Here is a 12,765-nt window from a genome sequence, read left to right on the forward strand (position 1 = left end):
CCCTAGACGTCATTGGAGATCTTCTATGTCTGCTGTTAACATTTGGGTGGTTCTGTTATAAAGCACCCTTTGTTGAAAGCAGAGTTTGCTTTCTTATACAGATTAGACAGTGTTCACTTGTCGGAGGAAGGGGTTCGTTATTTTATTCACCAGCTGTGTTGGAGATTTCTGGGTTGTCCGATGAGCAACAAAAAAATAATCTATCCTTGAATACAAGTCATGAGGGGACGAATTATGAGTGTATTCTCTGGAAGAAGGATATAGAACTCGCAAGGCATCATACAAATTGAATTGCTTCAATTGGTCCTTCAGCCTGCTATACTCCTTAGAGTGTCCTGAGGAGATATGAGTTTGAGTGGATCTATCTAGTGTTGGGTCAAGGATAGTATTAAAGTCCCCTCCCATGATAGTCATACCACCTTCATGAGAGGATAGTTGCTGAAAGAAATCTGCGTAAATAGCTCCCTGCTGCACGTTTGGAGCATATACTGAGGCTAAAGTTATAGGATTCTGATTTAAAGTACCCTTCAGAATAACATATCTACCAAGAGGGTCAGATATCTGTGATTCAACAGTCAGTGGAACTCTACTATGCATCAGTATTGCTGTACCTCTGCGTTTTGCGTTTGCAGAGGGATAAAAGGCATGTGGATAAGATTTAGAGGCCAATGAGGGATGGGGACCTCTAAGATGTGTTTCTTGTAAGAAAATCAGGTCTGGGTTTTTCCTCTCAAAATATTGTAAAGCCATTGTAGGCTTATTCGGCGAATTAAGGCCGTTGACATTTAGAGATATTATTTTAAGACTCATGGGGGATACTAATGTAAGAGAAGCTCTATTTTAACAATGAGAATGAGGCCTTTATTTAAGCCTAGTAGCTGAATGTGGGGAAGGGAAGACACATAAGGAAAAAGGGGATGGGAATGTATGACGGCCCTTATCTCGAGACGAGTTCCAGGACCTAGATGAAAGAGATGTGGCGGGTTGCATGACACCATCTCTTTGGTAGTGGAAGGATTGGTGGGGGTAGTGGTACTTTGTGAGAAATGTAGTAGACAACTAACAAAGTCTGTGCTTAGCGCACTTTTAAGGCACATGTGTGCGGGTGGGATAAGCATGGGTGAGGGGGATCTCACAGGTAATTACCTAAACAAAGTGATATAAGTAGCACAACATAAACATCAAATAAAAAGATGTCAGAGCAGTTCAAACATATAACCATTTCAACATTATAAACAAGAACTGTAAACATATTCTATATATAGGCTCCCGCGAAAACCGGAGTAAGTACTAATATATAAATTAAGACTCCATGTCTATCTTTAGATCAACCAGATTAGAATTGGTTAAAGCCCTTTAAGAAGAAGGGGTAGGGAGGAAAGAGGGGGAGGATGGGGGAAGGGATGGAAGGGGAAGAGGGGGGGAAGAGGGCTTTTACCTGGTTACCAATACCTATATTAAAAAGTTACATAGTCTGAGAAATTAGCGAAGGCCTATAATCCATTTTTATATAAACTTTAGGTATTATAATGGACACAATAAACCTATATGAAATATTAAGCTAATTACATATTAACAACCGTAGCCATAGTTAAGACAGTATGATTACTCAAACCTCATGAAAAGGAGAGTCTAAGATAGTGAATAGACTGGAGTCAGTTTATGACCAAGAATCACGCTTTCTGCCAAGATGCAGCCGGAGCCGAAGTCTTCTGTTGCGAAGGAGATGCTGAAGTCGAAGGTTCAGAGTCCTGGATAAGGTGAAGACGCCTAAGCAGGTCAAGACCCTTTTCCAGGGTTCTCACTGAATGGCTTCGACCATCTTTTGAGACAATTAGCTGGAATGGGAAGCCCCAATTATACTTTATCAAATGGTTACGTAGAACTTTTGTGACATTAATAAGGTCTCTACGTTTTTTTAAAGTAGATGGAGCCAAGTCCTGATACAACTGTAGGTGCGATCTAGAGTAGGAGATCGATTGTACGTTTCTAGCTGATGTCATTATTCGCTCTTTGGTTTTGAAGTAGTGGAAACGTATAATTATGTCTCTGGGAGGTTGATCTGAATTTGGTTTCGGGCGAAGGGCTCTATGGGCCCTATCTAAATTAAGTAACTTTTTTGATAGATCAGGTATCATCTGGAGGAATAGACCCTCTATGTAGTCAGGCAATGCTTCTGCAGAAATGGACTCTTGGACATTTTTTATCTGGAATGTTTTTACGCCCATTGCGGTTCTCTAGATCTTCCAGTTGGTCCTTGAAAGTGGTGAATTCTGCTCGCAGGTCAGCTATCTCCGTGTCTGTTGTTTGTTGGTGCTTGGAGACTACATCCAGCTGACTTTCAACAACATCAGTACGAGATCCGAGTTCTGATATTTCTGATCGAAGCTCTGAGACAATTGCTCTCATTTCTGACTGAATTGTTTTTGTGACTATGGCAATCACATCCTTGGGGGTAAGTGGATTTTCAGGTGATGAATTGTCTTCTGAATCCGATCCCATATCAGCTGCTTCAGGCAGTGCTTTAGATCAGCCACCAGCCTTTTCAAGAGCTTTTATAATGGTATATTTAGGAGTGCTACTTATTTTTTTAATTATGTGAGACATATTAGCAAATAAGGAGCACCTACTATTGACCCAGGATTAACGTAGAGACCAAGATCTGCAACACTCGGATGTATTGAACAATGCACGGCTTCCCAAACTGTATAGAATAATATATGACACTTTGCTTCAGGACATCATTAATATGCAGTGCATCCCGCACCCACTAAAGTTAGAGTTAAGGTAACATTTCTTTACAACTTACAGTTGAGAGTGACAGAGGAGCTCCAATCATGATATATAATCTAGATATCCCGATGACGTCAATGTTATCTACTATTGTTGCTGCAGAAGGAGCTATCCGCACTGCTGCCAGATTAGGGCTCCTGTTGCAGAATGTGGATCTTGTGTGACTTAACTCTCTTCCAGCTGGGTAAATTAGAGACAGGCTGAATTCACCTCTGACACGGTGAGGTCGACTGAGGGGTCCCCTTGGTAGATATCTTTTGTGTGGCAGGTGCCAGGTAAAGGGGTTAGAAAAACCCTTATATGTAATTTAGAGATATAGTTAGCTGCACTTTCTTTGTTTCACCACCAGATGGCAGTGTATACTCACAAGTGAGCTGTGAGGTGTACAGACGCAGCTACTCCTACAGTAAGCGAAGCCACAATGGTGGAAAGGGGACTTCCGGTTCGGAGACCTCAGACTATTCTGCTGGCAGTCTGGGCAGCGCTGGAGGGGTTGAGAGTGACAAATCCAGGCTTGGATCCCCGAGAGTGACTCCCCTGTGCTCCGTTTATTGAAGCGTTGGATCAGAGATGACTGATGGGAGTGTCCCCTGGCAAGTTCCCCACAAGTGGTTCCAAACTGGTCCTATTGGATCGGCAGCGGGGAGCACTCACTTGCAGCTAAGTCTGCTTTCTTCAGGCTGTATGCGCCGCGGACCGGAAGTCGAGTCAGAAGGGCTTCTAGCTCACTGGGGACCGCGGTGATGAGGGCAGTTATAGGCCACAAGTCTCAGAAGCGCAACTGAAGGATCCGGAGCCGCACAAGCAGGGTAAGATACCTTTTCCAGAAGAACTTCTTTCAGCGCCGGGTAACAGCGTCACAGTGGGGTCTCCTTAATATTCAGCGCCGGCCATAGACCAGGCCAGGCAGCCTGGCGATCAGCGGTCAGCCTGTAGGGCTAAATGTTGAGCCTCAAAGGTCGTTGGTGATGCCTGGAGGGCTTAGATCTTGAAATATATCCACAGCGCTGGGGTCAGACCACTTAAATTAAGCATTTTTACAAGTTTTATACGGAGCTCAGCAATATCTGGACTGATCGAAATGGCGTCCAGGCCACGCCCCCGTGTTTTATATTCTTAAGCTAATGCTACATGCACACAGCGATAAATGTTTGATAAATGATGCCCACATACTTTTTTTATTCTCCATCACATTAGTGCCACTGGCACACCTGAAAAATGTTTCTGTGTGGATGTTACTTAAAGCATTTCTATGTATGTCTGTGAATTATTCGCCGTGCGGGCACATTTTATGTAAACAGAAATAATCTGGCATACCAACACCCCTGCACAAGATAGTAAAAACAATATAATTTGATCTTGGAAAAAAGGCAGCAGAGAGAGAGGAAACATCTCCAGTTCAATAATTTTGTGAGTTTACATCAGTAGCAGAATACCTGAAATGATATATACACCAACTGACTGTTTCAAACCTCTTTATTAATATAAGACCATACACTGTGCTGAACTGCTAAGAATTCTGTTACATTATATCACCTATTTCTGTGTCTTAGCAAATGCTGACAGTTTTTTTCACATTTCCTCCTAATCTGTGCAGTCTTAGGGGTATATTTACTAAACTACGGGTTTGAAAAGGTGGAGATGTTGCCTATAGCAACTAATCAGATTCTAGGGGGTAAATGTATCAAGCTGAGAGTTTTCCGGCGGGTTTGAAAAACCAATCAGATTCTAGCTATCATTTATTTAGTACATTCTACAAAATGATAGCTAGAATCTGATTGGTTGCTATAGGCAACATCTCCACTTTTCAAACCCGCCGGAAAACTCTCAGCTTGATACATTTACCCCCTAGAATCTGATTAGTTGCTATAGGCAACATCTCCACTTTTTCAAACCCGCAGTTTAGTAAATCTAGCCCTTAGTATTTATGGAATAATGTGCTAGTAGTAATACTAACATTATCTTGACTAAGCTAACTGCTAAGAGTAGAGAGGAGCAAAATTGCATGGAAATGTCATGTGAATTGGATTTTGTGGTGGAACAGGATGTTTTGCTGCGGTGCATAGTTCCTTTGAATTTGAGTTCTACTTACGTTTCTCCATTCTGTACTGTATGTATACAATTAAGCTTGGCAGAATTTATAGTCTATGAATAGAGCTGAGACAAAGAAGGTTCATTTGGTTTGCTGTGTTGTTTGATTGGATCAGACAGGGAACACATAAGGGCAAATTCCACAAGCTAAACATACAAAAAATTCAGTAATGTTCTGCAGAAAAGGTATCAAAATTTATCTCTAAGTACAAGTTATTCTATATCAACACTAGATGGCGGTGTTTATACATCATTCCACAGTGCACTTTGCATTATGGAGAAATTGTGCTGTATTTAACATTTTGAAAATGAGATGAAGCAAATTCATCAACAAGCTATCCCTTGCATTTTGTACAGTTGCCGACATTGTAAGATCTCAGTGAATTGCATGAAATTGCTGTTTGATGAATCCCAAGCATAATGTATTAGTCACAAAAAGCTGAAGTGACTGCTAATTATACTTTTTCTCCTTAATGCAATGCATTATAAGAACACAACAAGTTGTTTTTCTTCATAATAATAATTTTTGGTACTATAATACAGATTTGCTTTGTTTGAAAAGCACCCTATATACCCTAAACAATCTGGCTTTGCTATTTTCATATGCCATTCATGAAATCTATTTATTTAAAGGTCTATTTGTATATAACTAATTGTAGTTGCGATAGCAGGAATTAGCGATAATTTGCCCTAGTAATATTGTATTATATCACACTTGAATATATACTATAATTAAATAAAATTAACTGTTTCATTTTTGCTTGACAAAAGCACATGGAATGAAAACCAAAAACTAAAATTTCAAAAATCTAAAAATCTGACAAGATCTTATCATCTACTATATAAATGCCTAGTGGCGTGTGTGGGAAAAAAAAAACCAAGCTGCAGCGCCACCTGCTGGGCAGAGTTATACACTGACGTATATATTTCTTGAAGGAGAAGTGACAGTTGGGAGTGGTTGGTGGTTGCTGGGGGTGACAGTGGGGAGTTTTTAACACCTTAAGTAGCTTGATGAAGGATGTGGCGATGAAGATGAAGGATGAGGTGATGGAGAAAAATTATGAGGTGGTAACATGTGGACAAAACCACGTTAAAAAAAGGGCGCTTGCGTCGGGAAGTAACGCTCTTCCCCTGAGGAGGCCTGGGCTAGGCCCAAATGCATGGCAAGAACCTTTTTAACACCTTAAGTAGCTTGATTTGACTAGAATGCATGAGTATCATGCACGGGTTAACTTGTTTCCTATATGATCCAATATGTATGACTAAATTGAATTGGCAAACAATCAGCACAATACAGAACACTATACTTTTAGAATACCTGTATTTAAATTTTACATTCCCGACTCTCGTTATTGGGGGCAAAAAACTTGCATAGCTTGTAGAGACAAACAATAGTTATAACAATAAATACATTTATTTTATTTAGTCTTCTGCTTTTGCTAATATGTCAAATACAAAAGCATCATGTGAAACCTAGAAGCATCCTATTTTATAAAGATCTGAGATGGGATCCTTTACTTGTTACATCACCAAAACAAAAATGTTCTATTGACAGAAACTGAGATTGAATCTCCTATGAGCAAATGTTTTGGAGAGCATTTAGTAAAATATGCAGCATGTATACCGTTCTGCACAGTGGAGGGCTGGCAAATTTAAGCCAGAGGACAAGACTTGACTCTGCAGCCTATTTTAAAGGGGAAAAATGCAGGTGGCCCAGGGACCCAGCCCAAGGTAGCTCATTATGGGACCGGCCCAGGGGGCAGATGCCCCCATGCCCCCCAGCCCAGCCTGCCTCTGGTTCTGCACCAAACAATGGCCATGTCTTGTGGTCACAGCTTTATGCTATGTAAAAGCTAGTATTTAAAATGCTTTTAAAATAGATGCTAAGTAATAATGTATGTAAACCACATTGCGTCTATAGATGTTTTTTAGAAGAACTTTGTATGTACTTGGTGTCGACTGGGGCAAAATATAAGCCCTGAGGAATTTGTCAAATTTATGTGTATGTGTGTTTTCTGTTCGGTAGAAATATAAATTGTAAGTAGAGATGGTCACTGACCCCCGTGTTTTGGTTTTGGATTCGGTTTTGGATCTGGATTACCGTCATGTTTTGGTTTTGGTTTTGGTTTTGCAAAACTGCCATTGCGTGTTTTGGTTTTGGTTTTGTTTGGTTTTGTTTTGCTATTTTTTTGGAAAATCCATGTTTTTGGGCCTAAATTAACCCAATTTAGTGCTCCAACTGTTTTAGAGACAAGTAATCTAATTGTTGAGGTAATAAATCATCCAAAAAAACAGTTTAATTCTTCATTGGTAGGCCTATTCTACACACAAAACAGATTGTCTTCCTCTCCATCTATGCATATTGGCAATGCAGCCATCGTCTTTGAATGTATATTACACCCTACACTTATAGTTAAATATGTAAAGAAATGGAAAAAGCCAGTTTGGTTTCTGTCTCTCAAGGCCCCCCTCCACTTGTATAAAATACCAAAAAATTCAGCCATTATAGACTGTACAATATTAATTGACATGGAGAAAGCCAGTTTGGTTTCTGTCTCTCTAGGCCCCCCTCCACTTGTATAAAATACTAATAAATTCAGCTGTTATATACTGTACAATATAAATTGAAATGGACAAAGGCAGTTTGGTATCTGTCTGCATCAGATCCTCTCTCCACTAGGAGTAAAATAGAAAACTATTCAGCCGTTATATAATCTAGAATATAAATAGAAATTGAGAAAGGCAATTTGGTATCTGTCTGCATCATAATCATCAACATCATCATTAGCGCCCTCGTCGCCTACACAAATCTCCCCCTCATCCTCTTCTAATTCCAAAGTGGCATCCTCAATTTGGGTATCACCGGCTACACTCGGGCTATTAAGGCACACATCAGCAGAATGCTCACGATTAGACATCCCACTGTTGGATGGACTCTCCACAGGGATTGTTGTCATTTGTGAATCAGAGCAAATATTCTCCTGTAATGCCTCACTGTTATCTTGCAGCTCGGCTTTGATGCGTAACAGTAGTTGTGCACCAATTGTAGGCTGGGTAACTTTTTGGGATCTGCCACTAATAGCCAAAGGTGAAGGCCTCATTCTCTCTTTGCCACTGCGTGTGTAGAATGGGATGCTTGCAATTTTTTTTTTATCGTCACTTAACTTTTGCTCAGTTACACTTCTTTTTCGCTTCAATACAGTAAATTTTTTTTTGGTTTTTGTTTTTTGCACTAATTTGAAAACACTCTGTTGTTTGACATCGCCTTGGCCAGATGACGTACTGGGAACACTAACATCAGGACTGGTGACAGAACCTGGTTGCTCATTCAGATCATATGTGGACTGCTTTGAATCCATTCTGAGCGCAAACCACTGGGGAGTGCTAAAAATTATTTAGTAGATACTGCTGACAGATATGACTTTTGACAGCCAGAAATATTAATGCACAATTAGGGAGGACACCCCAAAAGCACTGAGGAGTGCTAAAAATTATTTAGTAGATACTGCTGACAGATATGACTTTTGACAGCCAGAAATATTAATGCACAATTAGGGAGGACACCCCAAAAGCACTGAGGAGTGCTAAAAATTATTTAGTAGATACTGCTGACAGATATGACTTTTGACAGCCAGAAATATTAATGCACAATTAGGGAGGACACCCCAAAAGCACTGAGGAGTGCTAAAAATTATTTAGTAGATACTGCTGACAGATATGACTTTTGACAGCCAGAAATATTAATGCACAATTAGGGAGGACACCCCAAAAGCACTGAGGAGTGCTAAAAATTATTTAGTAGATACTGCTGACAGATATGACTTTTGACAGCCAGAAATATTTATGCACAATTATGGGGGATACCCCAAAAGCGCTGGGGGGTGCCAAATATGAAGAAAAAATAATAAACCTCTATCCTCCTCTCTGCACTAGCGATTTTGGTTAGAGCAATTGCAAGAACAATATTGTATTCTCTGTCCCTGCTCTAATTAGCCTATGACTACACCCTGCTCTCTCCCTCTGTCAAATGGCGATGGATTGCTGTGGAGGCGTGTATTTATAAAGTTGAAGTATCGCGAGAACCGAGCCCCGAGATCCGACGACGTCACAATGACGTTCGGCCTCGATTTGGATTCGGAATGGGCGGGAGAGTACCGAGCTGCTCAGCTCGGTACTCGGATACCCAAAGTTCGGGTGGGTTCGGTTCTCGGACAACCGGACCAGCCCATCTCTAATTGTAAGTTCCACTAGGGCAGGAACTAATGTATATGATTAAAATATTTGCTGAGTAATATGTAGGTACTATATGAATATATATCTATATAATTAATATATCATAACAGAACTGTGTATTATAATGTGACACTTATTTTAGAATACAGATAAATATAGAAGTACTGCAACCCATATTTATGTTGCTGCGGGAAATATTGACAGCTTCATTTAACTATATATGTTATTTTAAATTATCTATTATATAATATCGAGTCTTGCATCACTATATTTCTATATTTCTATTAGATCTTAAAGTCACAGGTTATGCCAGAACCCAAAATAGAGATATCACAAGCAGTCAGATAATTTTTTTTTGGAACGTGGAACTATATACAGTCATGGCCAAAGGTTTTGAGAATGACACATATATTGGTTTTCACAAAGTTTGCTGCTTCAGTGTTTTTAAACCTTTTTGTCAGATATTTATATGGTATACTGAAGTAATATTACAAGCATTTCATAAGTGTGAAAGGATTTTATTGACAATTACATTAAGTTTATGCAAAGAGTCAATATTTGCAGTGTTGACCCTGTCATGCTGTCAGTCAACTTCTGGGCCACATACTTACTGGTGGCCGCCCATTCTTGCCTAATCAATGCTTGGAGTTTGTCAGAATTTGTTTGTCCACCTGCCTCTTGAGGATTGACCACAAGTGCTCAATGAGATTAAGGTCTGGGAAGTTTCCAGGCCATGGACCCAAAATTTAGATGTTTTGTTCCCCGAGCCACTTAGTTATCACTTTTGCCTTATGGCAAGGTGCTCCATCATGCTGGAAAAGGCATTGTCTGTCACCAAACCGTTCTTGGATGATTGGGAGAAGTTGCTCTTGGAGGATGTTTTGGTACCATTCTTTATTCATGGCTGTGTTTTTATTCAAAATTGTCAGTGAGTTCACCCCCACACATGAATGGTCTCAGGATGCTTTACTGTTGGCATGATGGTAGCTCTCACCTATCCTTCTTTGGACAAGGGTTTTTCCAGATGCCCAAACCATCTGAAAGCGGAGTCATCAGAGAAAATTACTTTACCCCTGTCCTCAGCATTCCAATCCCTGTACCTTTTGCAGAATATCAATCATTCCCTGTTTTTTTCCTTGAGAGAAGTGGCTTCTTTGCAGGCCTTCTTAACACCAGGTCATCCTCCAAAAGCCTTCACCTCACTGTGCGTGCAGATGCACACACACCTGCCTGCTGTCACTCCTGAACAAGCTCTGCACTGGTGGTGCCCTGATGTCACGCCTCCTTCCCGCTTGCGGGAATCTGTACCATTATCCCCTTCTCATAAACAGTAATGCTGGCATCACTTGCTCACCTGTATCATGGACAGTTGCTCTGCGCATGTGCAGTACCGAAATTCACATATTAGAAGACTCCTCTCTTCCCTCATTGGCCACATGATCAAGGCTCACTATTTAAACCTCCCAGGAACACCTGCCTATTGCCTGTTCTTCAGTTCACTTCCTGTGCTCTAGGATCTGGCTTCTGTATTCCTAGTGATATCAGCCGCTCAACTCCAGCCATGAACCCGCTGTTCCAGTGACTCCTTTACAATCACCAGAGTTACCTGTATCGTGTCAGCCTTGGTTCTCTCCATCTGCTGCCTCTCTGAGTGATCGCTGTTCCTGTGATTTCCCTGCAGCCGCTCCAAGTTACTTATGTGATATCAGCCACTCTACTCCAGCATTGAATCCGCTGTTCCAGTAACTCCTTTACCATCATCTGAGTTACCTGTATTGTGTCAGCCTCGGTTCTCTCCATCTGCTGCTTCTCTGAGATATCGCTGTTCCTGTGACTTCCCTGCAGCCGCTCCAAGTTACTTATGTGATATCAGCTGCTTTACTCCAGCATTGAACCTGCTGTTTCAGTGACTCCTCTCCTTCACCGAGTTACCTGTATCGTGTCAGCCTCGGTTCTCTCCATCTGCTATCTCTCTGAGCTACTGCTATTCCGATGACTTCCCTGCAGCCGCTCCAAGTTACCTATGCGATATCAGTCGCTCTACTCCAGCTTTGAACCCGCTGTTCCAGTGACTCCTCCACCTTCACCGAGTTACCTGTATCGTGTCAGCCTCGGTTCTCTCCATCTGCTGTCTCTCTGAGCTACTGCTGTTCCGGTGACTTCTCTGCAGCTGCTCCAAGTTACTTATGCGGTACCAGCCACTCTACTCCAGCATTGACTCACTGTTCTGTGTTTTTCCTACATTACCTCCAGCTACCTAGAGGTATCAGTCGGTTCTCTCTCTGCACTGAACCTGCTACTCAATGATTGTTTTCTCTCTATACTGCCTTCAGTATTGTGCACTTACAGCCTCCAGTCTCCATTTGGCTCCTCCTCAACTCTCTGCTACATGCACTCTCTCTCAGGACCGCGACCTGCGGTGCCGCTAAGCCCATACTCCCTTGGGGGGGTCCCTTGTGAATACCACCTACTCGTTAGACTCCACAGCTGCGAGAGAGTGCCCAGTCATCCTGCAGAGTCCGGGGATCCATCGATCTCTGAGGCCAAGCGTGACACCCGATCCCGCAGCTGAATCAACTTTAGGAGACAGTTCTGGCGCTTGCTGGATGTTCTTTGGCACCCTGAACCCTTCTTCACAAGTAATAAACCTCTCTCCTTGAAGTTCTTGATGATTAGATACACTAGGTGCAATCTTACTAGCAGCAATATCCTTGCCTGTGAAGCCCATTTTTTGAAAACAATGATGACTACATGTGTTTCCTTGCAGATAATCATGGTTAACAGAGGAAGAACAATTATTTCAAGCACCACCCTCCTTTTAAAGCTTCCAGTCTGTTATTCTAACAGACTGGAAGCTTGATCTTGACAGCTTGATCTCCAGCCTTGTCCTCGTCAACACTCTCACCTGTGTTAACAAGAGAATCACTGACCTGATGTCAGCTGGTCATTTTGTGGCAGGGCTGAAATGCAGTGGAAATGTTGTTATTGGGATAAAGTTCATTGTCATGGCAAAGAGGAACTTTGAAATTAATTGCAATTAAAATGATCACTCTTCATGACATTCTGGAGTACATGTAAATTGGCATCATTAAAACTGAGGCAGCAGACTTTGTGAAAAATAATATTTGTGTCATTCTCATGACTGTACAGTTTATAATTATAATTGGAGAGGTAAGTAGGATGTAGTTTGCCCAGCATTGACAGTCCCATTAGTAAACACCATCAAGGAGATTACATGATGAAATGTAGATGACAATTTTTTGTGTGACTATATTCATTAATGGTCACCAAAAAAGTGCAATATTTTGTAAATATTATCTTTTCACTATGTAAACATTACAGTTGATAATATTAACAAAGAGATGTAGGGGTTTGATTGCCCAAATAATTCCAGGAATCTCCACTTGGCTGTTGATCCATGGAGGTTACATAGGCCAATTGAGGTGATTGGGGGCGAGTGTGACCTATAGTTAAAGCGTGACTTATACTTCATTTACACTGCCTCAAAATCCTGCTTTTTTTGCTGGGGCGAGCCACAGCGAGCCGAGTTGAGGCTAAGTGTGTGAACGGGTCCCTTGCATCTACCTGGGTCGGATGACTCAGGAATTGAACCCAGAACTTTTGCAGGGTTATTCCCGCGTAGATGCC

At 41.4% G+C, this 12,765-nt stretch overlaps 1 long non-coding RNA gene across 1 annotated transcript in view; it reads left to right on the plus strand.

The window, feature by feature from the left end:
- The first annotated feature begins 3,228 nt into the window (after positions 1–3,228).
- Positions 3,229–12,765, plus strand: part of LOC142140332 (uncharacterized) — a 38,988-nt gene continuing 29,451 nt past the window's right edge. Inside the window, exon 1 of the long non-coding RNA XR_012688413.1 lies at positions 3,229–3,602. This is a non-coding gene — a long non-coding RNA (uncharacterized LOC142140332). The remainder of the gene's footprint in view (positions 3,603–12,765) is intronic.

Source organism: Mixophyes fleayi, chromosome 2 (genome assembly GCF_038048845.1).
Source record: "Mixophyes fleayi isolate aMixFle1 chromosome 2, aMixFle1.hap1, whole genome shotgun sequence".
In the NCBI taxonomy this organism is placed as follows: Eukaryota; Metazoa; Chordata; class Amphibia; order Anura; family Limnodynastidae; genus Mixophyes; species Mixophyes fleayi.